Source organism: Neofelis nebulosa, chromosome 8 (genome assembly GCF_028018385.1).
Source record: "Neofelis nebulosa isolate mNeoNeb1 chromosome 8, mNeoNeb1.pri, whole genome shotgun sequence".
Taxonomy (NCBI): domain Eukaryota; kingdom Metazoa; phylum Chordata; class Mammalia; order Carnivora; family Felidae; genus Neofelis; species Neofelis nebulosa.
Genome location: NC_080789.1, coordinates 142,126,418 through 142,151,603, shown reverse-complemented (window position 1 = coordinate 142,151,603; position 25,186 = coordinate 142,126,418). Strand labels below are relative to the sequence as shown.

Sequence of the window (25,186 nt, the reverse complement as noted above, 5' to 3'; positions counted from 1 at the left end):
TGTGGGTATTTCCCCTCTAAAAATGTTTTAAATGGATCGTGGTAAGAGCACATACGCAAGATCTACCCTCTCAGCAGATGCAGGTGACAACGACACAACATTGTCACCTACACGTGGTGCAGCCGATAGAGAAACCGGAGCCCTTGAACAGCGTTCAGTGTGGGAACACACACTGGTGGTGTTTCTTAGGATACTTTGAGTGGATTTGGAAACCCAACTTTTTCTCAGGGTGGAAGGTGTCATCCGCGCTTTTTAAACAGTTACCCGGCCGCTCCTGCGGGAACGGGAAGGAGGGAAAGTGGAGGATGGACGCAGGGCTGCCCCAGGGCCCTGCTGGCCTCCTGGCCCCGCCCGGCGCCCCGGGGCACCCAGGGCATAGGCCTCCCGGCATCCCCCGGGCCTCATCCTCAGCGGGCAGGCGCGCCCCGGTGACTCACGGCCCTTGGCCTTGCTGTGCAGGGGGCGCTGACAAAGCCCGCTGTCACTCGGCAGACCCCCACCTCTCGGGGGCAGGTGAGGCGTGCGAGGTGCCTGCCCTGGGGCTCCGGCGGTCCTCACCTGCCCCCTGTGCACACCCAGGGGGGCCAGAGCAGACCTGCTAGAGGGCGGCCCTGGCGTGGACGGCGGGTCGAAGCCCTGACTGCAGAGCCTCGGGCCTGGCAGGGGTGGCAGGTGGGGGAGGGGTCAGAGCCGGGGAGGCGTGGCTTAGGCGGCAGGTGTGCGGGGCGGGCACAGCGAGGTCGAACGCCCGAGTGCAGCAGTCTGACGTGACAGGAGCCGCTGGTGGAAGACACACCCGGTTTCCACGACTTTGTGCAAAGAGCAAAGGACATGAATCGTCTCATTAATAGTTCAGGGCTGAGGGGCGCCCGGGGCCCAGTCGGGGGAGGGTGCAACTCCGGCTCAGGTCGTGATCTCAGTGTCCCTGGGTTCGAGCCCCAGTCGGGCTCTGTGCTGACTGCTTGGAGCCTGGAGCCTGCTTCGGATTCTGTGTCTCCTCTCTCTCTACTCCCCTCCCCTGCCCTGCTCGTGCTCTGTCTCCCTCCTCTCAAAAATAAACATTAAAAATATTTTTTAAAATTCCGTCTTGATTCCAAGTTGAGATGATGTTACGAATATGGTGTGCGAATCAAATATTTCAGGTTAATTTTACCTTCTTTGTGCGTCCTCAATGTGTCTACTAGGAAACCTGAGGCGGCACACGGGGCCCACATTCTGTTAGCATTGGGCAGCAGGCTGGCTGGTGATTAAGGGCCGGCAGTGCATGTCGGGCGGCCTGGGCCTGCGCCAGGTGTGCTCAGGTAACGGTGTCTGAGCCCAGTGACAGAGAACACCCCAGGGCCCGTCAGGGCAGGACCTGAGCCAAGGCCAGCCTGCTCCACTGACGAATCTCGGACGGGATCCTGATGAGCTGGAGACCCTGGACCGGGGGCACTTACTTCAGACACAGGTGAGCTTCTGTGCCGAGGCACCCCGGCCGGCACAGATGCGAGCGGGGGAGGCCTGGGGGTGCTCACTCCATGGGGGGGGCGGGTCACTAGGGATCCTTGGTGGTGGCGGAAAGTATCTGCTGCTCATTGACTGAGTGACCACCGGCCCGTCGGGTCAGGAGCCTGGTGCGCAAGCAGGACACTGGGGGCCCGGGCCTTTCCCAGGCATGACATCTGAGGCCGGCCAGGTGTCCCGCATTGCTGAGGGCGTTTAGGGTGTGATCTCCCCATCTCACGGGGCTCCCCCACCACAGACCCGGATCTGTAGGCAGGAATCATTAAAGGCCAGTCGTGAGCTGCCCCCAGGAGGAACACAGCATCAGGCTCTCGAATCAGAGACCAGAGACGCGCCTCAGGACAGCCACGGCTCCAGCTCGGCCGAGCACCGGGACCTCCACCTTCCACACGATTCTGGCATCTACAAAAAAGCATTGGTTTCCAAATGGTTTTTCAAACACCTGGGCAAACCTGATCTACAATCGACTTGCATTTAAAAATCTCAGGAAAAAGGGTGCCTGGGCTTCTCAGTCCAGTCTGTTGGGCGTCTGACTTCGGCTCAGGTCACGATCTCTCGGTCCGTGAGTTCGAGCCCCATGTTGGGCTCTGTGCTGACAGCTCGGAGCCTGGAGCCTGCTTCGGATTCTGTGTCTCCCTCTCTCTCTGCCCCTCCTCTGCTTGTGCTCTCTCTCTCTCTCTCTCTCAAAATAAATAATTTTTTTAAAAATCTCAGGAAACATTCAGTCCCTGTAGGTTCAGCTGGAAACTCTGTGAAGACAGAGGTGATCAGGGGATGGCTGGAGAGGCAGGTGAAGGGATGCTTGGCTGTGGCGTCAGTCTTTCTGTGCAATTCCCGGATCCCCTTTCCATGGCTGGTCCCCACCAAGCTCTTCCCATCAGATGGTGGGCGGGAGCGGCGAGTTCACAGTTTCTGGACTGTCTCCTCTAAACTCGGTTCCTTGGTGTCGCGACGGCCACTGGGCCCCGGTGCCACCCCAGACCCCGCCAAGAAGGCGTCGGGCGGAAGTCCAAGCCGGATGTGAGGGTCGGGTGTCTGGGAACTCTAGGAGCTGGGCGGAGTGGGCACCGTCAGCAGTGCCCCCGGCAGCAAGTGTTTGTGTTCCCTGCTCCCCCAAACCTCAGGCTCACGCTTACACTCCGCCCGGGTGTCAGGTGCCATCTACACCGTAGGCACTGCTGCACAGAAACAGACATCGCCTCCACTTCCAGGCCTGGGTTTCGGTCCTGTGGTACCTGTGGTCTGCAGAGCTGTCCCCCTGCGAACCTGCGTGGCACGTGGGCCCCCATGCGGTCCCCCCCGACCCCGGACTTGGGGGGTGGGGGGCTGCGATGGCAGAGTGAGATGGAAAGTTCCAGATGGGCAGAGGCCATTCTGCTGTAAGGGTCCCACCACGGGGAAGGCAACAGCTGTGCATCGCGTCTGGGGCCCTAACCCCACCCTGCGCCCTGCGTGCAGGGAGATGTGGTCGCGCACATTCCTGCCCCGGCAGAGGTGACCTGACATGTGGCAGGTGGAGGAACCCGCCTGTTCGCGGCGTGCCAGCCAGCCCTGGACACCCCAGCGCCCCGTCCAAGATGGGCTCTGCTCCACCTGAACCCTTGCCCACAAAACCACTAGAACAATGGCTGTTTCATGCCGCTCGGTTTTGCAGGTGGATGTTATGTAACAATAGGTAACAGCGGCAAGTCTGGCGGTAGAGATAAGTAAAAACTAGTCCGTCGCAAATGTAACAGGTGATCTCGCTAATCATGCAGAAGAGCAGAAGAGGATCCTCTGGGCACGTAAAGTGGAGGTGCCCCTAGTCAGAGAGATCAGGGAAGCCTTCCTGAAAGAAGGGACATTTGAGATGAAATCTGAAACCGGCAAAGAGGGACATAAGGGGAGAAAACAGCAGGTGCAAAGACCCTGCAATCGGAGACGCCATCGGGTTGGAAAGGTCCTTCTGGTGCAGGAGCTGGGGGCTCAGAGTAACAGCACACCAACACTCTGGGTCACATCTTAGCAGCTGGTGGGGCCTCTCAAGACAGAAGGAACCGAGACGCACAGCCACCCTCCCGGCAGGGCCCTCGGTACATCTCACCCGGGGCCTGTGTCGGCGACTCCTCGTAAAGAAGCACACATAAAAATGGAGGCCAAGTGCTTCTTGGGAAGCACCCCTGCAGCAGCCTCACCTGCCACTGAACAGACACCGTCCTGCAGCGTCCCCAGAGGACCCCGTGCTGGGACAGCTACCCTCCCCCGGGGGCGCCTACCTGCAAGCTGGAGGCTTCCAGAACCGCAAGCAGGTGGGCTCACTCCCAGGTCCAATTTCAATCTGGCTCTGCCGGTGTCATCAGGGTCCCTTCAGAAGGGATCGTCTGACGCGGTGACAGTGTCAGGATGTAAGGAAGGCTCGCGCCCCGGAACCTTCTGCCGCCTAGCCTGGAGTCCCCTTATCTGGTGTGAGTGATGGCAGGTCTGAGACAGAGCCCCCTAGGCTCAGAGGCAGCACGTGAGGCTTGGGTTTCCCTCCAGCTGCGTCCACTTACGCCCAGCTGCAGCGGGTGCACCACACCTACGTCACAGGACCCTCGTGAGGGTTCAACGAGACAGTGCCTGAAAAAGATGCTGGAAGGTGTCTTCCTCGCTCAGGGGCAGGAAGACGCCAGACCAGTCATGGACCCCGGAAAGGGTGGCGGCCGGGGTGGAGCCGGGAGGGCTGGGAGCCAGCGGCCAGCACGGCCAGACCGGCCCAGGGCACGTGGTGCTGACCTGCTCTGCCCAGACGTGCTTTTGGGAGGCGCTTCTGGTGCCCTGGCTTCCCCGTCCAGCCTTTAAAGGGGAAGCTGGCCACGACGGAGACTGCCTGGCTGGCCCGGGGGCTTGAGGGCTACCCCTACCCATAGTTCAAGAGCCTACGGTGGCATCTCCATGGGGGACCCCCACGAGCAGGCCCCAGGGCACGGGGGGCATCTTTAAGCCTCTGATTGAGCCCCGATTCTGATTTTTGGCTCCTTCCTAAAGCAGCGTGTGTGTGTTATAGAGGGTGTTTTTGTACCCTCCTCTCAGAGGATGGCCTGCGCTCCCAGCTCCAGGTGCCCCGGCGGCCGCTTAGCCCTCGAGCCAGGCCTTCCGGAAATAGCCCAGGAACGTGCATCTCAGGGAGCTCTCCCCTGGATTCGAGCGGATCTTCGGCCAGAGCTCCTCACCTGGAATCAGCTCTTTGCCTTCAACTTCGCTCCACGGCAACAGCCACCCGTCTGGGGCCAGGAGATCCGAGTGGTCCGAGCAGAAAAGTCCACCCGCTCTCCGAGAACCCAGAGCACTCAGCCAGCCAAGTGCTCCCTGCAAGGGGAGGCCCTCCTCTGGGATTACTTTTAAGTCAGGGTGCATGCAACCATCCGGGCCTCAGCAGAGGCTTGCGCAGGCCTGGCCAGCAGCCAGGGGGTTACTCGGCCCCCCTCTGTCCACCGCCCAGGGCCGCCGGGGAGGCCGAACGCCCGGAACCTGTCTCACTGGGGAAGGCGGCTGTCAGCCTACGTAAGCCACACGCCCTTCAGAGCCGGCCCCCGCCTCGGCATGCGGACCTGTGGTGTGGGCGGTTTCATACACTCTTCCTCCAGTTTATTCTCGGGGATTGGCCCCTGGCGCTGCTCAGACACCTTGCTGTGTGGACTCAGGTCAGCAAGCACCTTCTTGTTGCCCAATGGGAAGGAAGGACTGTCTGACCTGAGGGCTGCTGTGATGGCCGAAAGGCACAGATGGACACCATGTGGCCACCTGGGTCCTATCTCCCACCTGGCATCTCCCTCTGCTCACTCAAGGAGGGGCTCCGACGTGGGGTCGTGGGTAATACCTGGGTAATACCTACCACTGTCCGGGACTGGACAAAGCTCCTGGGGCCTGCTGTCCCCTTCCTGGCTCCCTGACTGGCTCTTCCAGAACCATCTCCCACATAAACCACTCACACTCAAATGTCAACCCCAGCTCTTCTTAGGGGGAAGCCCCAGCCCAAGTCCTGAGAGAGATTTCGGCTCCCTGGCACCCCCAGGGCCGGCTGGCAGGCAGGCCAGCAGCAGGACCGGGGCCCTACAGCTGGGTTGGGCACCTGACCAGCGCATGGGCTGAGGCCAGGGAAGAGCCCGGGGCCTTGCTGAGTGGGACTGGCACCCTAGACACCCCAAGCATGTCCCTGACCTTTTGGTCAAAGGTGGTGCCCTCTCTGTGACACAGATCAAGGGGTAGCCGTGCAGGGAGGGGTGGGCAGGCATGCCAGCCCCTGGAGGCTGGCTGACTGATGGGAGAGGTGTGCTCCTGCCTCTTACCTGGGGCAGGTACCCTGAGTCCGTCCCTCCTGGGAGGCAGGGACACCAGTCCTACATGTCCCCGTCTCAGGGTCGCCCCCGTCAGGACCAGCTCGGACCTGGACTCCGCCTCCCAAGTTAGGTCAGAGGACCTTTCCAGCTCCGTGTGGGAGGGTGAGTCATTCCTTCCTCCATGGCAGGGACAAACCTACCAAATGCCTCCCAACCACTGACTCAGTGCTCCGAAAAGCCGTTTTTGGAGCCTCACTGAGGGCTTGGTGCCAATGAATCAGAAGTTCCACTATGGAAATAGAAATTGCAGAAGCACTATTTCCCAGCAGGCAGAGCAGGAAGGGAAGGTGCCCACATGCACAGACGAGGCCGCCCACGAAGGCCCTGCCAGCCTGAGGCTCCTCTGAGAGAGGGTCAGGTCCTGCCCCACACCTGGAGCCCAGTCAGCAAAGGAGCATCTCATCCAGACAGGACCTGGGTCTGTAATGGGGGGTCTGCACGGGGGCAGGACCCAGGTCAGTATTAGGGTGTCTACATGGGGACAGGACCCAAGTTAGTATTAGGGGGGTCTGCACAGGGACAGGACCCAAGTCAGTATTAGAGAGTCTGCATGGGGACAGGACCCAGGTCAGTATTAGGGGGTCTACATGGGGACAGGACCCAAGTCAGTATTAGGGGGGTCTGCACAGGGACAGGACCCAGGTCAGTAATAGGGGGTCTACATGAGGACAGTACCCAGGTCAGTATAATGGGGTCTGCGTAGGGACAGGACCCAGGTCAGTATTAGGGGGGTCTGCACAGGGACAGGACCCAGGTGAGTGTTAGGGAGTCTGCACGGGGACAGGACCCAAGTCAGTAAAAGAGGGTCTACATGGGGACAGGATCCAGGTCAGTATTAGGGGGTCTACATGGGGACAGGACCCAGGTCAGTAAAAGGGGGTCTACACGGGGACAGGGCCCAGGTCAGTATTAGGGGGTCTGCACGGGGACAGGACCCAGGTCAGTATTAGGGGATCTGCACGGGGACAGGACCCAGGTCAGTATTAGAGGGTCTACATGGGGACAGGACCCAGGTCAGTGATGGGGGGTCTGCATGCAACAGGACCCAGATCTAAACTAGGCCTGAGCCTGCTTTGAGTGGTGTCTGTACCCCAGGTGAGGAAACACATTGCTTCCCAACAACAAAATCCAGCCTGAGGCCGGATCACCTCTGGGGGTCAGGCCCTGCATCCTGGGCAGCCAGCTGGTGGGGGTGGCTTGCCTGCGTCTCACACGGCAGTTCTTCACTGACCCAGGGATGCCTGGCTTAGAGACGTGCTCTGCCTCCATCTAAGGCCCTACTCCCCCAAAATGTTACTGAAGTGTGGACAGGTTCCGAGGCGGGAACCCCCCCCTCCGGACAGGCATGGGACGGCATGTGAACAGGTGGAGGAGGGTCCTGAGTGGGTGGCTGCTGACCCAGGGACCATCTCTGGAGAAAAGCCGGGGCTCCCTCAGGTGGCCCTAGAAGCACACACCTCCCCGGGAAAAGCGGCAGCGCCGAGGGGACTGCAGATGGCCTCCGCGTCTCTTCCCGCAGAGGGTGACCCCGATCCGGTTTAACTGCAGTACACGCTGCGAACCCCGCAGACGTTTGCTCTGAGAAGCAAACCCCCAGTTTGCTCTGAGAAGCAAACCCCCAGTTTGCTCTGAGAAGCTGACAGAAGGAAGCCTCAGCCCCTTGCAGAGCCCACCTGTCACTGCCAGGCCCCCATCACGGGCGTGGGCGCTAGGGCTGGGTGGGCACCCCTGTCCTGTAGACCATTCTGGAACATTCCACCTGAGATCCTCAGTGTCTCGCTGGCCTGTTTCTCACCCCCTCCAGCTAGTGGCAGGTGCCAGCCTCCCTTTCTGGCCAGCTGCTTCGCTGTGGGAGGTGTCTGGGGCTGAGCACGCAGAGAGCATCTACTGCCAAGGACAAAGTCCGGGGTCAGGATCCGGTTGCATGGGCCTCAGGTGCCCCCAGAAGTCACACCTCGACCGGGAAGAACGCAGGTGATGCTCGCAGTGGCCACGTCCTGCTGGGTAACAAACAGCCCTTCACTCAGCAGCTCCACAGCACAGCCTCTGTGGTGTCTGTGTCTGGGCGTGGCTCAGCCAGGAGCTCTGACCCGGGGGCTGCTGGCCTCTCAGAGGCCTCCCCGCAGGCAGCGTGGAGGGCCCTTGGTGACCTCATCTTGGAAATGATATCCCCGCTCTCTGCTGCGTCTATTTCCTACTCGGGAAGAAGAGCCGCCAGGTCCAGCCCACACCAGGTGGGAGGCCACAGGGCCCCCCCAGGGGCTGCCAGCCACAGCCTGACTTACATCGACAGACCCGCCCTTCGCCTCTGGCCCCGTGCGCGCTTGTCAGGACGCCCAGGGGCCTCACTTCCCCATTCAGGAGAGGAGGAGGGAGGCCCGGTGAGTCGCCAGGGATGCAGCGGGGCTTGCCAAAACCTTCTGCTGCAGACGGGTGTGCAGAGCCTGGACAGGAGGATGGGCTGACCGGGCTCAGTGTAGCCAGGGTGTGGCTCACACCGGGCGTGGCGGGTGGTATGGACAGGAGTCCCTGTGAGTCAGGCAGGAGGCCCAGCTCCCTGTCATACCAGGAGCAAGACTGCGGGCCCCGGCTATGGGGCAGTGGTGGGTCCCTGGCTGGGGTCTCGAGAGGGCTCACTTCCCTTCCGTGGGCTGTGGCCTGTCATACCTGTGCTGGGCCAGTCTCAGGGCTCTCGGGGGACGTGGAAACCACTCATGCCACTTAGGCAGAATCTGTAAGCTCGCAGGAGCATCTCATCAACGCAAGGGTAGGGGTACCACCAGGTCTCACAAGGGGCTAGACCAAGACGGACCATCCGGAACCCGGGCCAGACCCTTGCCCGGCCTTTCCCAGGTCTCTCTGTTTCTTCTGTCTCCCTGCCTCTCTTTGTCCCTCTGCCTCAGGTGACACATAACCAGAGGTGGCCACTGGGGCACAGCCGGAGAGGTGGGAAGGACAGGGAATTCTCAGAGAAGAAGGGGTGTGTTTGGTGGGCTCTCAGCATTGGTCCCTGTGTGGATCTGGGGGATGACAGATCCCCCTTGGGGACTGGCTGAGCCCGATGGCACATGGGGCAGAGAGGGTGGCCGGGCTCAGGGCTGGGTGGTCCTGGGGGGCCAGGTCAGCCCCTCGTGGTTCTGAGCTCCCAGAACCGAGGCAAGGGAGCCTTGCTCTCACCGCACACAGGGTCCTCCTAGGTCCTGGTCTTAGCATTTTCATGCATGATTTCCTTTCAAAACACCCAGCAGGTAGGTTTTACTTCCTCCATTTATCATGAGTTAACAGAGGCTCAGAGAGGTTAGGTGACATGCCCAAGGTCAAACCGCTTTTAAATGACAAAGCAGAAGTGGAACTTGCATCACCGGGGCTCCCCAGGCGGGCGGGAGCCGGACAACACACCCGTGCCCCCAGAGCCGGCCACTGCCCTCGGGCTTCTCCCGAAGGAGGTGGGCTGGTGTTCAACCCTGGAGCTTCGCTGTGCCTGTGTCGGCGGAAAGGACTCGGCTCCGGTGGTCCACTCAGGGGTGCGCGGGGAGCCCCTGGGAGCCGGGCGGTCCCGGCCGGCAGCCGCCCCTCTGCGCCCCGGCGCCTCCGGTGCGTCTGCAGCAACATGGGGCATCCATCGGTAAGCTCTGATATCCATCATCTCTTGAAATGGCAATATTTTGGATGTGTTGAGTAAATAAGCTATATTAAAATTAACTCAGCCTGCTTCTTTGGTTTACTTTTATAACGTGAATAGTAGTAAATTTAAAATTACTTGTGCGCCTCGCATTCCGTTTCCAGCGGCAGCGCTGCCTCCGCAGCCCGGGATCCTCCCGCAGGAGGGCGCTGCCGGCGGAGGACTCGCCTCCACGCCAGTGTGGACGCTTCCGCAGGACGCGGGGGGGGGGGGGGGGGGAGGGGGCTGCTCTCCCCGCCCCTCCCCCCTCCCCTGCATAACTGCCCCCCACCCAGGGGGCAGCAGCCACGCCCGCCCCCCCCCCCCCCCCCCGAGGCAGATCCAGGTCTCCGGAATCACGGAATGTGTCCTAGACGCCGAGAGGCGCTTAGAGATGCGGGAGCCACGCGCGTCTGTGCAGGAACGCTGGCGGGCGAGGAGCACCTGCCGCCGCACCTCTGACCCCGGCCGGGCCCCGCCTGCAGGGGTGCGCGTCACCGGGACACGGCGCCTCCCAGGCCAGGAGCGGAGCGGGGCGAAGGGGCCGAATCACCAGCGGCCCGCGTTGCCGGGCCGGGACTCTCGGGCCGCAGTGGACGCCGCGCCGCCTGCATGCGGGCGCATGCGCCGCTGCTTCGGGCCGCGCGTGGGCTCGCTCGCGCGTGCGCCGCTCCCTCCGGCCGCGCGTGGGCTCGCTCGCGCGCCTTCCTCCCGGCGCAGAGTTTCCGGCAGGACCGCAGGAAGCGCGCATGTGCGGCCTCGCTCTGCCCGCAAGCTCTGCACGGGGCAAACTGTGTTCCTTTCCACTTCGGGACTGCAGGGGCTGGTTCGGTTCACGGAACTCGGAGGTTTTCCCCGCCCAGAGCTGATGCGCACAGTTGAACAAGAGCAACTCACGGAAGAGGTTGTTTTTATAATTCGTTGCTGATCCCTTTTCTCCTCATTCTGTGGGATTTACCCAGCTGCTAGCCCCAATGAGCACCCGGCGATAGCTGGCAAAGGTCATCTACAGCCGGGTAAGTGGGGACGAGGCGCTGTGGGCGCGGGAAAGCCGGTGGCTCGGGGGGGCGTGGCCTCGAGAACCGCACCTGACGGCGGGAGCGGCGGGAGCGCACGGAGCCGAGGGGCAGCTGCAGGGGGCCGTGCACACTCCCGGGGCAGCCTGCTTCCCGCCGGCTTCTGCGGTCTTGCGGGGCCACAAACCCAGAGCTACAAACGCACTGGCCGCATTCCTGCGCGGTCAGACCTGGCCAGTCTGGGCACCAGGAGCCCGGTGTCCGGAAGGCTCCCAGGAGCCAAGCCGTCACCAGCCTTGCAGTCCTGCCCCCGCCCCCACCCCACAACAATGGACGTCTGTGCTGTCCTTCCCGGCCCTCCCCTCCCTCCTTCCTGCCAGGAGCATCACCTCGAAGGGGGCAGGAGGGCTCCAGGTCAGAGACACCTCGGGGAGACCGCCTCTGTGTGCTGTCAGGACGGACTGGCTGTGCTGTGTAACACACACGCCCAAACCCGGAGACTCACTCAAGTCGCCTGCGGTGGCCTCCGACCCCCACGGGCCTCATACCTGGCGCCTGGTCTCAGGCAGGCCGCAGGTCCAGTCGGGAAGAAAGAACGCGGAGGATCAGGAACCAGCTTTTCAGTGTTCGCCCTTGGGTGACACATGGCCCTTCAGATGAAGGTCGCGGTGAGGCGCGTGCCTGCTTCCTTTCAAGGGGGCGGGGGAGCAGACGCCGTGTCACAACTGAAGCAGAAAGGTGCAGGGCCCGGGCTGGGGGCTTCGGCCACGGAGGAGCACGCTCTGACCCTAGAAGGCACGGCGCGGGCGGCAGCTTGCAGTGGTTAAGGAGCCGCGGCGGTATTTGGGGCAGACGCTCATATTGCCCCACAGACGAGGACCCTGAAGCAGGGCGAGACCCCTCGGCCTCGACCAGATTCGATGCCTGGGCTTCCTTTGTGATGGAGACGGTGGAGGAGCTGGGGGTGTGGGCGGGTGGGGAGAGCTGGGCTCTGGGCCTGGTGACATCTGGTCAGTGAGGTTGGCTGGAGGCAGCAAGGACACACAAAGGAGGGCAGGAGGGTGAGAGCCAGCAGAGGAGTAACTCCGTTCGTGCGACTGGATAACATTTCTCAGATTCTTCCTTTTTAAAAGTGAAGCAGAATGCAATGGATTTTATTTTTATAGGCAAGAAATGTGCACGGTTCCGAGGACCCCAGAGTACCACCTGGTGCTCAGCGAGACGCACAGGTCAGGGTCCATCCCTGATCCTAACCACAGACTCAGCTTTTGCCAAGTCCTCCTGGTCCTGCGGGTGTTGGTCCCGTCAGGAGTGAGTTTGGACGGCAAGAAAGAGGCCGGCCTTTTTTTCCCGTGAGCTCGGTGACTCTTGTCCCGTGCAGGATCTGTTCACACCGCACTCGTCCCTCTGGCCCATCACCTGCACCCAGCCTGGGCTGGTCCAGGCTCAGCTTCCGTGTCTCTGGAGCCTGGCCCAGGATGAGGGAGCCAAGGTGTGGCTCCCCAGGTCCCCCGTGCCAGGGACACAGGGCTACGCTCCCCCGGGGGGGTCTGGCCCCAGATCAGGAGGACGGCGGGGGGGGGGGGGGTGGTTCCCCATGCCCCCCACACCCCAAGAAAGCACACAGGGCTCCACTCCCTGGAGACTGGCCCAGGACCTGGAGGAGGGGGGTGTTCCCCATGCTGACCCACTGGAAGGTGGCCCCGCGTGTGTGCCCCGAAGGGCCCTGCCATCTGCAGTGGAGGTGGGCGTGCACAGACCGTACTGACACTTCCCGTTGGCCCTGCTCTCTCATGCTCTGCTGGGACCTCGTGTCCTCCTGCGGACCCAGCGGACCTGTCCCGAGTGCGGGTGTGCTCCCGCCCTTCCCCATGCTTCACAGACCCGCGCTCTCCACCCGCGGCTCACAGCTCCCCCGGTGGCCCCCATGCCCTCTCTGCACCAAATCCAGCCCCCCACACACTGCCTTCCTGACTTCCTCCCTTTCCCCAGCCTCTTTCACCATCCGTCCATCCAAGTGGCAGTGGCCTCCTGAGTGTAAGCCGGTGACATCCAGCTGCATCTGGAAACTCAGCCCCGGGACAAAGTCCAGATCCCCTCAGAGGACCCAGCAGAGGACCCGCCAGCCGGCAGGGCTCCCCGTTTCTCCTGGACACTCTTCCCTCCGCCGCCGACCCTGCCTCCCTACATCTCCCTCCACCCAGTCAGTACCTTCCTATTTCCACCGCGGTTGAGTGAATACGGTCCCCACAGCCACATCAAGAGATGATGCAGCAGGGAGCGTCTGTGGAGGTAACTGGGGCTAAGGGAGCCAATGGGGGGACCCGCGTCCTCGTGAGAAGACAGACACACAGAGCTCCCCCCCGCCCCCCCCCCCCCCCCCCCCCCCCCCGGCACAGGGGAGGGGAGGCGGGGAGAAGGCACTGTCCCAGGTGACAGCGCTCACCTCCGGGACCTGGCCCTGCCCCTCGCCTCAGGTCCCACCTCCGGTCCTGAGAAGTGTGTGGGCTCTGCTGGCTGCCCTCCCGAGCACCGTGCGGGTACCTGTGGGGCTGGGAGCTTCAGGGAAACCACACCTCTGCGTGTGTTCTAGGGGGGCCGGGGAAGTGACAGCTGGAGAGAAGCCCCCCACCCAGGGTGTGGCCTGGAGGGGGGGGGCGGGGATCGAGGAGGGAAGCCAGAGATGAAGCTGGATGTTGTGTAGAACGAGAGAGGGGAGACACAAAGTGGAGGAATTGTTGAGGGAGAAGGACTTGGAGATTTGGAACATTTGAGAAACTGTGTCCCGGAGGGAACACTGAGCAGGTGGCTGGGCGTCCAAGGAGCCAAGGGCAGGCAGGGCTGTGCTGGCAGCCGTGGGTTCACTAAAGGGACACGCAGGTGACACAAAGGGAGGCTACCAGGTCCCCAGACTCTCCGGGTCGGTCGATGGGTACCCTGCTGCCACCATGCCTCACCCTTCAAGCAGAGACTGACCCTGATCTGTGGGTCCTCTGGCGTGGCCACCCCCACTCTTCCTGGACCACGGACACTCCCACATGTGGCTCCATCTACCTCCTCGAGCTGCAGGCCCAGAACAGCACCCACTGGGCCTAGGGTTGGGGATCCCAGAGACCGAGCCCCGGGGCCTGCACAGGAAGACACCAAGGAGGCCCTGTGGGGGCAGGGGCCATCTGTGGCTGAGCCCGCCCTCACCAGTTACAGGGAAAGAGGACCGGAGAAATTGAAACAAAAACGTGCCACCAACCCATGGGAGAGGGGAAGGAAAATTAAAAAAAAGAGGTTAGAGTGGAAGAGAGCCAAAGCATAAGAGACTCTTAAAAACTGAGAACAAACTGAGGGTTGATGGGGGGTGGGAGGGAGGGGAGGGTGGCTGATGGGTATTGAGGAGGGCACCTTTTGGGATGAGCACTGGGTGTTGTATGGAAACCAATTTGACAATAAACTTCATATATTGAAAAAAACAAAAAACAAAACGTGCCACCAGCATTTCGGGCAGGCTGTGTTTGGTGAGCACAGGCTGGCCAGCCCTCCTCGGTGTCTAGGCCACTGCTGCCCATAGCTGCCCGGCCAGGATCCACATTACCCGGAAGCTGATTTCCAAACTAGCAGAGCGGCCTGAGCAGGCCATGGAGGCCCTGAGGGACTGATGGGGCCCAGGGGCCCACAAGGATAAAGCTGAGACTTGATTCTGTTCCCAAGACGTTGGAGGCCGTGCTACAAAACCTGCAGCCTTCAAGTCTTTCCACCGCCCTCTGGCGCCCTCTGGTGACAGAGTGCAGACGCCCACTTGAGGCCAAACCCCTTTCCTGTTTTGGAGTGAAGACTGACCTGGCCCAGCAGGAGCTGACGTCCTGAGAGGAGGGGCGGGGAGGGGGCACTGTCACTCAGGCCAGGACCCGGACCAGGGCAATCGCTGAGTACATGTGCTGGGGGCCAAGTGGAGCTGAGCCCCTGTGGGGGAAGCGACCCTGGCTGGCCCTACTGGGTGGGGCTTCCCCTCCATTGGATGCTCCCCTTTCCTTTGCTGACGCTCAAACATGGCTGCCTGCCCCCCACCCCTCAGCAGCCCGCTCGGTCCCCCAGAAGAGACTGCGTCCACCTCTGCACCTCCTTCCAGCCTCAGCGATATAACAGCCAGAGGGACTGACTCAGAAGTCCATGGAGCAGTCCAGGCCACTGGCTTCAGAGAATCCAGATAAGCTTAGAACCTGTCAGCACACTTGAAAATCACTTAGAAGACTGAGGCATGAGGAAATAGACGCTCTGAATACCAGTTACTAGTAAGGAGATTGGCTCAGGGATCAAAAACCTCCAGCAGACAAAAGTCCAGAACCAGATGGCCTCACCGGGGAATTCCACCGAACATCAAAGGAGGGATTAACACCAATCTTTCTCAAAATCTTCCAAAAAATAGAAGAAGGGGTGGGGGAACACTTAAAAATCCATTCTGAGTCCAGCATTACCCTCGTACCAAAGCCAGACAAGGACGCGAGAAGAAAAGAATCCCACAGGCCAGGGTTTCTGAACATAGATTTTAAAAAATCCTCAAATGGTCAGCAAACAAAATTGAGCAACACTTTCAAAGGATCACACACCATGATCAAGTGGGATTATCCCTGGAATGCACGGATAGTTCAACATCTGCAAATCAACATGATACATTAACTAAATGAAGGTTAAAAATCACATCATCATCTCAATACATGTTGCAGAAAAAGCATTTGATGAAACTCAACATCGGTGCATGATAAAAATTTTCAACAAAGTGAGAATAGAGGGAACACACAGCATAATAAAGGCCATGTATGAGAAAGCCACAGCTAATGTCACACTCAGCTGTGAAAAGCTGAGAGCTCTTCCTCGAAGATCAGGAATAAGACAGGGATATCTGGTCTCAACACTCCTGTCCAATGCACTACTGGAAGTCCTAGCCACAGTAATCAGGCCATATGAAACACACAAGGCATCAAAATTGGAAAGGAAGAAGTAAAACTGTCACTGTTTGCAAATGACATGATACTTATATAGGATACCCTGAAGACGCCCACCCCAAAACCGTTAGACCTAATCAACAAATTCAGTGGTGTTGCAGGTTACAAAATCAATACACACAAATCTGTTGTTTCCATATACTGATATGATAAACAATCGGAAGAAAAATTAACTGTCATTTACAATTGCATGAAAAACAATAAGATACTTAGGAATAAATTTAACCAAGGAGGTGCGATATCTGTACATGAAAAGCGATAAGACATTGATAAACAAAAATTGAAGACACAAATGAAAAGCTATACCACATTTATGCATTGAAAGAATTAATATTGTTAAAATGTCCATATTATCTAAAGCAGTCTACAGATTTGATGCAATTCCTATCAAAATTCAAAGGGCATTCTTCACAGAAATAAAACAGACCGTCCTAAAATTTGTATGGAACCACTTAAGGCCCCAAATAGCCAAAGTAATCTTCAGGAAGAAGAAGCAAGCTGGAGGCATCACATTCCCCAATTTCAATCTGTATTACAAAGCTACAGTAATAAAAATAGTATGGTACTGGCATAAAAGTAGACACATAGATCAATGGAATAGAATAGAGACCCCAGAAATAAACTCACGCATATACAGTGAACTCACGACAAAGGAGGCAAGAACACACGATGGGGGAAAGGTCAGTCTCTTCAGTAAATGGTGCTGGGAAATAGGACAACTGCATGGAAAAGAATGAACCTAAGACCCCTATCTTCCCCCATACACAAAAATTCACTTGAAATCAATCAAAGACTTGAAAGTAATACCTGAAACCATAAAACTCCTAAAAGAAAACATAGGTGGTAAGCTCCTTGACATTGTTATCTTGGATTTTCTGGATTTGACACTAACAGCAAAAATGACAACAAAATAAACAAGGGGACCACATCAAACTAAAAAGCTTCCGCCGAGCAGAGGAAACCATCAACCATCAACCTACAAAATGGGGGGAAAAATACTTGTAAATCATGTGTCCAATAAGGGGCTGACATCCAAAATGTGTAAAGAACTTATAAAACCTAATAGCGAGGAAACAAAAATTTGATTAAAACATGGACAGAGGAACTAAACAGACATTTTCTAAAGAAGACATCCAGATGCTAACAAGCACATGAAAAGATGCTCAACATCACTGATCATGAGGGACATATAAATCAAAACCACAAGGAGGTACCACTTCACACCTGTCAGAATGGCTAAACTCAACAGCACAAGAAACAACAGGTGTTGGTGAGGATGTGGAGAAAGGAGAACCCTCTTGCCCTGCTGGTGGGAATGCAAACTGGTGCAGCCACTCTGGGAAACAGCATGGAGGTTCCTCAGAATATTAAAAATAGAACTACCCTACAACCCAGCAATTGCACTACGGGGTATTTATTTGAAGAAAACAGTAACAGTAACTCAAAAAGATGCCTGACTCCTCTGTTCACTGCACTATTATTTACAGTAGCCAAGATATGGAAGCAGCCCAAGTGCCCGCTGACAGAAGAATGGATAAAGAAGATGCAGTGTGTATATACATATACAAACCTAAAAAGAATGACATCTTGCCATTTGCAACGACATGGAGGGGACCTTGAAGGTATTACGCTAAGCGAAATAAGTCAGACAAAGACAAATACTGCATGATCTCACTTATCTGTGGAATCTAAAAAAATAAAGTAAAATAAACTCATAGATACTGAGAACAGATTGGTGGTTATAGGAGATGGGGGCGGGGAGTAGGCAAAATGGGTGAAGACCATCAGATGGTACAAAACTTCCAGTTATGAGAGAAATAAGTCCTAGGGACGCCATGGTGACTGCAGGTGATAACACCGTATTGTATATTTGAAAGCTGCTAACAGAATAGACCTTAAATGTTGTCATCACAAAAACAAATTGTCACCGTGTGCCCAGTGAGGGATGGTAAATAAACTTAGCGGTGGTTATTTCACATATTTCAAATCATTATGTTGTACACTAACTGATACAACGTTTTAGGTCAGTTACTTCGCAGAATGATTTAGCTCCACCTTAAGAAATGTTAGGGCGGGGCGCCTGGGGGGCTCAGTTGTTTAAGCTACCGACTTCAGCTCAGGTCATGATCTCACAGTTCTTGAGTTCGAGCCCCGCATCAGGCTCCGTGCTGACAGCTCAGAGCCTGGAGCCGGCTTCAGATTCTGTGTCTCCCTCTCTCTCTGCCTCTCCCCCACTTGCACTCTGTCTCTCAAAAGTAAATATTAAAAAAAAATTTTTTTTAAGAAATATAAGGGCTCCAGGAAACTAACGGCATCGCAGACGTGAGTTAGTAGGGAGCAGCTGCAGCCAGGGTGCAGGCTCCTTCTTACCGTGAGCACCACCGGCTCTCGCTGCAACACAGAGCTCGCCCCCGTGCCTCACACGGCAATCTCAAATATGATGCCAGCTCCCCTCACTTTCCTCAACTTTCTCTTCTCCAGGCTGACTCACTGGGCCCCTCCCTTCTGGGGAGACCAGGATTTGGGGGCCTGGGCTGCCCTGAGGCCAGCCCACCGTGGAGAGTGCTCCACAGCCATCCTGTGCCCATTCAGGGTGCATTGTCAGAAGCCCTCAAAAGTAACATTTGCCCCAAGATGGCTCCTTCCTCACCGGCAATGGCGTCTGCATCATCTGGCACCAGACACAGCTCTCGTGGGCCCTGGGAGCCAGGATCCCTGGGGGTCTCAGAAGATGTGCACTTCTCAGCGAGGCTCGGAATCGCTGCCAAGAGGGATCAGCCCTTGGATCCATCGCCGAAGAGCGTTTGTCCTGTTGACCTTCAGTGTCATTGCTGGAGGCACAGGTCACTGGGCCCATCCCCAGGCCCTACCCAGCTGGCCTTGGAAAGCCTGAGAACCTGCATTTTGACAAGTTCCTGGGGACCCTGCTCTGAGAAGGACTGGACGCGGACTCATGAGGGTTTCACGGTGGGATAAGGGTGTGGCCAGGACTGAGCTCAGCAGCTCAGGAGAGCAGCCAGAGAGGAGGTCCCGGAGGCCCCACCTGGACAGATTTAGGAGGCTCCCTCGTGCAGCCCAGCTTCAAAGTAACCCCAGCTGATTCCTGTCAACCTTGCTGCGCTCAGACTCAGAATTAGATGATCGTGTGTATCGCTGTGTACGTGCACGTGTGCGCAGGCAGGTTTGCTGGGTCACACCTCCTGTGGACGATACCGTGCTGAACCACGTGCCTAAGCCTCCACGTTTCCTGCAGCTGTGTTTCCCCGAGTTCCTGATTCCGCTGAGGCTGACATTGAACGGTCCCGGCCAGAACCCCAGGACGCCGCCCTCACTGCACGACCCTATTCAGAAAGCGGGAACACGTGTGGTCCTCGGGCAGGCGGGGCCCCAGACTGGCAGGTTGGGGCATGCCCACCCACTGCCTGACGTGTAGAAAAAACAGAAATGTGTTCTAGATACTTAACAATTAATTTAAAAGTTTAAACTTTCGGGGAGCCTGGGTGGCTCAGTCGGTTGGACGACCGACTTCAGCTCAGGTCACGATCTCATGGTCTGTGGGTTCGAGCCCCACATTGGGCTCTGTGCTGACAGCTGGAACCCAGGAGCCTGCTTCAGATTCTGTGTCTCCCTTTCCCTCTTCTTCTCCCCACTGTGTTCTATCAAAAATAAACATTAAAAAAAAAACCCAAAAGTTTAAACTTCCGTGTTTATAGCTGCAGAGAGCTGCCCAGGGCCCAGGCTCCAGGTTGCTCTGGCGGGCGAATGGGGGCCGCTGTATGATGACAGCCCATGCCACGTCTCAGGACTCACGGGGTGGACATGATACGTGTATTTCCCTCCAGTGCTCCCACGTGGCCCCACTGTCTGTGGTTCTCCCTGAAAGTGAATGAGCCTGAGGCGGGGGGAGCCGTGCAACCCAGGGTTTCTGGGCTTTAAACTGTGTGTTTGAATATTTTTAATCTTTTGTTTTTGTTTTAGAGAGAGAGTTGTGGGGGGGAGGGGCAGAGGGAGAGAGAACCAAAAACAGTCAGTAGGTAGGCACTGGGGGGGGGGGGGGGGGGCAGCGGGGGAGGGGGAGGACCCTCGAGGCCCTGAGGATGCAGGTCTGCACTGATCGCCGTGCTGCTGTCCTGGAGGCTGGCTGGCCTCCATCTGCCTGTGAACAAGCCAAGTCTACACGGGGACAAGGACAGGCAGGAGTGTGGACCCTTGGAAATGAAGGCCACAGGGACCCCAGGGGTCCAGCCAGTAGGGGCGTCAAAGCAAACCCTCCTGCTGGCATAACGGGCTCTCTCTGGTTCAGTTCCACAGAGTGAGCGAGTCAGCTTAGACGCCTCCAAATACAGAGGTGGGGACAGCGATGCCAGGACCCCTACCTCGGTGTGCCCGCAAGCTGTGGGCCTGGAGCTCTGAGAGGAAGCCCTGGCACCTCGCAGGGAAGAAGGCGGACCTGAGCGGGGGCCTGAACTAAAATGCATCCAAGTTAGTTGCACCTGTTTCCTTTCACGCTTTTACCAGCCTGCCAGGACGCTCACAATGGCACGCGGGCTCACGCTGCATTTCCGCTGGACAGCACCCAGCTGGGCCCACAGGGGCGTTGGTGGGCTTGCTGAAAAAGGGCCAAGGATGAGGAGAGAAGCCCCGGACCCCCTCGGTCCCCGCCGCACACAGGCCGGCACTGAGGCGGAGGACAGGCCTCCCCTGTGACGCCGCTGCAGCCCCGGCTTGTGTGTCCCACCGGGAGAATCAGGATGGACAGCCCTGTGGCCGCGGGCCTCCAGCCCAGCCTGTCGGGGCTCGTGGTCGGGTGTGTGTCCCCCCTGCCAGACTTTAGGACGGACAGCCAGGGAACCCAAGACCGCCGCCCACAGACAGTGGAGAAGGGATCCAAGAGGGAGGGGGCAGGGGAAGGGCCGGCCCACCACAGCCCACCAACCCCTTCGCCCTCGCGATGCTTCTCACGCTGTCAGCCTGGCGGCCTCCTGGAGGAAGCGGGGCCACCCTGTACCCTGAGACCCCACCAGCGCTGCGGCCTGGACCCTCCTAGACCGGCTGTCGCCACACAGGGGCTCCAGGACGGCTCGCTCACCTCCCGCAGGCCTGTGGCGCCCCCCCTCGACCGCACCTCCCGTGCTCCTTGTGAGCTGGACTCCCCCACCCCCCGCAGCCCCGGCACTAAAGCCGCGGTTCTCCCAGCCTCTGCCCGCCAGCCCCGCTCCACTTCTCGCGAGGCGGCAAAGCACGGCTCCTGAAAACGTGAACTGCCTCGCTCAGCGTGTTTGCGGGACGTACCGCCCAGCACGCTCTGCACAGTCCCGGCGCCAGGCAGACAGCGTTAGGCAAAGGGGAACGCCGAGCCGCCCCAGCGCCGCGCCCTCGAGGCCAGGCCATCGACGGCGGGCCTGTCGGGCGGCGACCGGGGCCTCAAGGGCAGCAACGCCGCCCGGGGCTGGAGCCACACGCGACTCCCAGCGACGCGGAGCAGAAGCCTGCAGGTCGGCCTCGCGCGTGAATCCGGGGGAGGTGGGCCCCGGGGCCGGAGAGGGGACCCTGGTGACGCCTGGGGGCGATGAGCCTCCCCGACGTGGGCCGGCCGCGGGCCGAGGAGTGGACCGTAGGCCAGGGAAGCCGCGGAAGCGCCTCGAGGGAGTGAGTCGGCCTGTGGCGCCGCGTGGGGTTCACAGCCACGGCGGTGGCCGGCCGGGGCTTCGGGGACAGGGGTGGGGCGTGTGGAACGTGAGATGTGAGGGGTCCGGACACATGTCCCCAGGGTCCCAGCGGCCGTCTCCCTAGGAGCGTCCCCGTGCGTCCAGGGCCACCCTGCAGGCCCTCTCCAGAGCCTGGGGGGCAGGCCCGCTGGTGTGACAGTCGCTGCTCCAGAACGGAGGCGGCCGCCAACTCTGGCCAGCGAGGTGAGAACTACCGAGGCGGCTCTGACATTGTGCTAGCACCCGGCCGTAACGTGGATGCCCACGGCGCTCTGCCCCGCATGAGGAGGTGGGCCCTGATGGGGGGCGTGGACCCCTCGGGGGCACCCTGGGGACACCTTGAGCTAGGTACCGTGCACTCAGCCCCAGGGACTATGTGTGTCTGCAGCACGTGGAGCCCCAACAGTGACAGTGCGGTCCGGCAGGCCTGCCGGGGCGGGGGGGCGGGTGGGAAGCCTCGGAAGGGACGGTGGAGGCTCCCGGAGCGCAGAGGTCACCGTGACCTGCCAACACTGAGACCCGATCTGCCCAGCGGCCCCTCCACCCGCACTCATGACCCCTGCGCTCCGTAAAAGCCACCAAACGCCCCCCCCCCGCCCCCCACTTTGGTCTGGGCAGCTTTGGGTGGAACCCGCACACGCTGCCCACAGAGGCTGCCGGGACGGCACACGGAACAGCCAGACCCTGCTCCTGGGACAGGTGGGGACACCGGGATGCGTTTCTCCAGGTACAGGATCCTGGTGGCCAGGACCCTATGGACAGACCGGCCGCCTCACATCTGGGTGGTTTCAGGTCACCCACAAGTCTCTCTTAAGACACCTGGGTAGTCACATGTCTACACTGCCCCCCCTGTACACACCGTCCACCCTCAGACACCCAGCTGGTCACTCGTCTACACCATCCATCCTCAGACACCCGACTGGCCACTCGTCTACACCGTCCACCCTCAGACACCCAGCTGGTCACTCGTCTACACCGTCCACCCTTAGACACCCAGCTGGTCACTCGTCTACACCGTCCACCCTCAGACACTTGGATGGTTACTCGTCCACACCATCCACTCCCTCAGACGCCTGGACAGTCACTCATCTACACAGTCCACCCTCAGGCACCCTTGTGGTCACTCATCCACACTGTCCTCCCTCTGTCAGCTGATGGTCATCGTCCACACTGTCCACCCTCAATCAGCTGGATGGTCACTCGTTGACTGTCCACAGAACCAGGTCCATGCAATCTCTGGGCTGTCTTGTGTTCTCCCGACCCTGCCCCTATCTCGGACCCGTCCCCCCGACAGTTCCCAAGGGCAGCTGGCTCCACCTCACGTCTTCTCCCAAAACCATCCACCAGGCCGTGGCTCCTCACTCACCGGCACCCAGCACACGGGACCCCTGAACTGAACACGGTGGCTGCGGCTCCACGCGCCATGCTTGGTTCCAGCCAACAGGGACATCCCGGGACCCGGAACGTGGGATCAGGCCGCCCGCACCTGCTGGTAGCAGAGGGACGACGTGCCAGGGAACCTGGCCGCCACTGGCTGGGTCCGGGGCTCAGGCGCTGGCGGTACCACTTCAAGTGCTCGCCGCGTCTTCGTCATCACGGTATGAGGCGGGCACCATGAAAATCCACTAAGCCGAACAGACCAGGGGCACCGATTAACCTGCTGGTTACCTGTGAGAAGAGACTCCGGAAGAGACCACTCTGGCCAACATACCTGCGGCCACGGAGGCACTGATGTCCTTGAAACGGCCTGTGACCTGGACCTTAAGCAGCCAGCAGGTTAGAAGCCCTGGAAGGCAAGGAGAAAAGGAACAGAGGAGCTCACGGAAAGCACACAGCCCCAGTGCACAGATTCTTTTGTGTGTGAATGGTCTGCGTGCACCAGGTCACAGCCGGGACTGGCAGCTGTGAGCCGAGATAAAGGTGCACCTCACCGGCATTATGGGAAACGAAAAGCAGGAACGGTACACCAACGTCCAATAAAGTAAAATGTCAGAGCCTGGGAACCAAGAGGGAGATTACTGAATGGTCACAGGACAGATCCCACGAGAAGACACAGCAATCCTGAAGTGCCCCAAACACAGGTGCCCAAAGTACCCCGACCGAGCGCCACCGGAGCTGGAAGGCGCGAGCCCCCGGGAGCAGGTGTGCAGACAGGTGCACCCCTACAGCTGGGGAGGATCCGAGGGCGCCTCCCTGTGCTCTCCTCCAGGCCCCGAGGACGGTCCCGCGGCAGACCGCCGCCAGGTCGCCCATGTCGTACGGTGTTCTCTGACCACAATGGAACCAGACCAGGAGCCGGTGACACAGAGACAATGGGAAACTGTCCCACCACCTGGAGCGAAAGGACACACTTGTACATACTCACCTGGTCAAAGAATGTAAAAGTACAAAGAGCTGGGACTCAGCTCACAGGGACGTTTACAGCAGGGAGCACCTGCCTCAGAAGGGACTATAAATCAACCACCTTCAATCCTAAGGAGCGGGAAGAGAAGAGCAAATCAAAGCCAAGCAGGAGGAAGGACAGGTGCAGCGTTACTGACCTACAGTCGTGCCCACCTGACTTGGGCACCGGTCCTGGGGCTTCTTGCGTGTCTGCCTGCTTTTCCCTCGTGACCTGACTGCCCATCACCCACAAGCACCTTTTGACCATGAATTCTCGACAACGACCCTCTGCGTCCTTACCACCCCCCACCCTGAACCCCAAGTTCATGGCAGGAGAGTCAGTAGGAAGAAATCTTCATTTGACTTTGCAAATTAGGCCCAAGCTATCAGAACCTTGTCCCAGGATGAGACTCCTGGTGTGGTTTTCAGCGGCACGGGGCACTCCTGCGGCAGCCTGGTCTCCAGTCTAGCGGCCAGGGGCTGGGATGCCGCCTTTGCCAGGAGGCCACCCAGGGTCCCTCAGAGCCACAGTGTGGGCAGGTGCCACCAGCCCTGAGGGCCAGACCTAACCCCCCACGTTCCTGCCCTCGTTGTGGCTGCAGGGAGCAGACCTGCAGTCACTAACAAAAGGTGCTACTCTAGCGCTGTGGACCATGGACAGCACTGCTGCCCTGAAACCTTGGCCACGTTTGGCGCTGACGCCCCGCCTGGTGCTGCCTCTCACTTCCATTCCTACACTTGGACGTGGCGACTCCAGTCTTTTTGTGAGAGATGCGTGGCAGGCTACGGGGGAGGCCCTTCTCCAGCGTCATTGCTGCTGCAGGCAGCGTCATTGCGTCATTGCCCAGGACAGGCTCTTTATCCTTCTGGTGGCTCCCAATTGTCTGGGAGCCTGAGACCCAGCAATCTGGGCCACACAGCTGGGCCTCTTCAGAAGCCCCGACGCTGCTGGCGCTGTGTGCGTAACTGGGCACGCGTCCTACGTCCTGTGGCTGGGGCGGAAGGGCCAGTGCTCTGCGAGACGAATGGCCGCCCCCGGGGGGCACCCGCTTTGCTTCTCAATGTTCTGGAGGGTCCTCGCACACTGCGTGCGGAGCCTCTGTACTGACGGGGTCATTGCAATGACGAGTCATGAGTTTCAGCTAGGCAAGGTGGCCACCGTGGCTCAGAGAAAATCTGGTTTAGGAGGAATCCAGGCATTGGGGGCCCTTGCCATGCCAGGGACACCCCCTGATGGCTGCATCTCCCCATCTCCTGGACACACAATTGCCAGCCCCTGCTATGGAAAGCCTTTCCTCCCTCGGTCAGCTAGCAGGCGGCCTCTCCTGGTACCACCACCCCGAACCCTGAGGGCCCAAGTGACCGCCCTTTCCTTGTGACTCCCCGGCCCCCTTCAGCTCAGAGCAGGACTGTGGGGGCACAGGGGCCAGGCCCACCTGGCGAACACCCAACGCACTAGCCACGCCCCACAGCCTCCGGTTCCGCAAACACGCAGAACCTGAGGGGGGAGGCCGGTTGTTCTGTTTTCCGTTTCCTCTCTGCCTCTGCATGGTGGGCCAGA

General features: G+C 59.3%; 1 long non-coding RNA gene across 5 annotated transcripts; it reads left to right on the top strand.

The window, feature by feature from the left end:
• The first annotated feature begins 10,053 nt into the window (after positions 1-10,053).
• On the top strand, positions 10,054-21,596 carry LOC131483689 (uncharacterized). Of its 5 annotated transcripts, XR_009247874.1 has the most exons (5): positions 10,054-10,541; positions 10,922-11,209; positions 12,534-12,833; positions 17,023-17,157; positions 18,017-19,233. It is a non-coding gene; the product is annotated as an uncharacterized LOC131483689 (long non-coding RNA). The 5 variants fall into 5 exon arrangements; XR_009247876.1 differs by lacking the exons at positions 17,023-17,157; positions 18,017-19,233 and adding an exon at positions 19,839-21,596; XR_009247873.1 differs by lacking the exon at positions 17,023-17,157.
• The last annotated feature ends 3,590 nt before the right edge of the window (positions 21,597-25,186 follow it).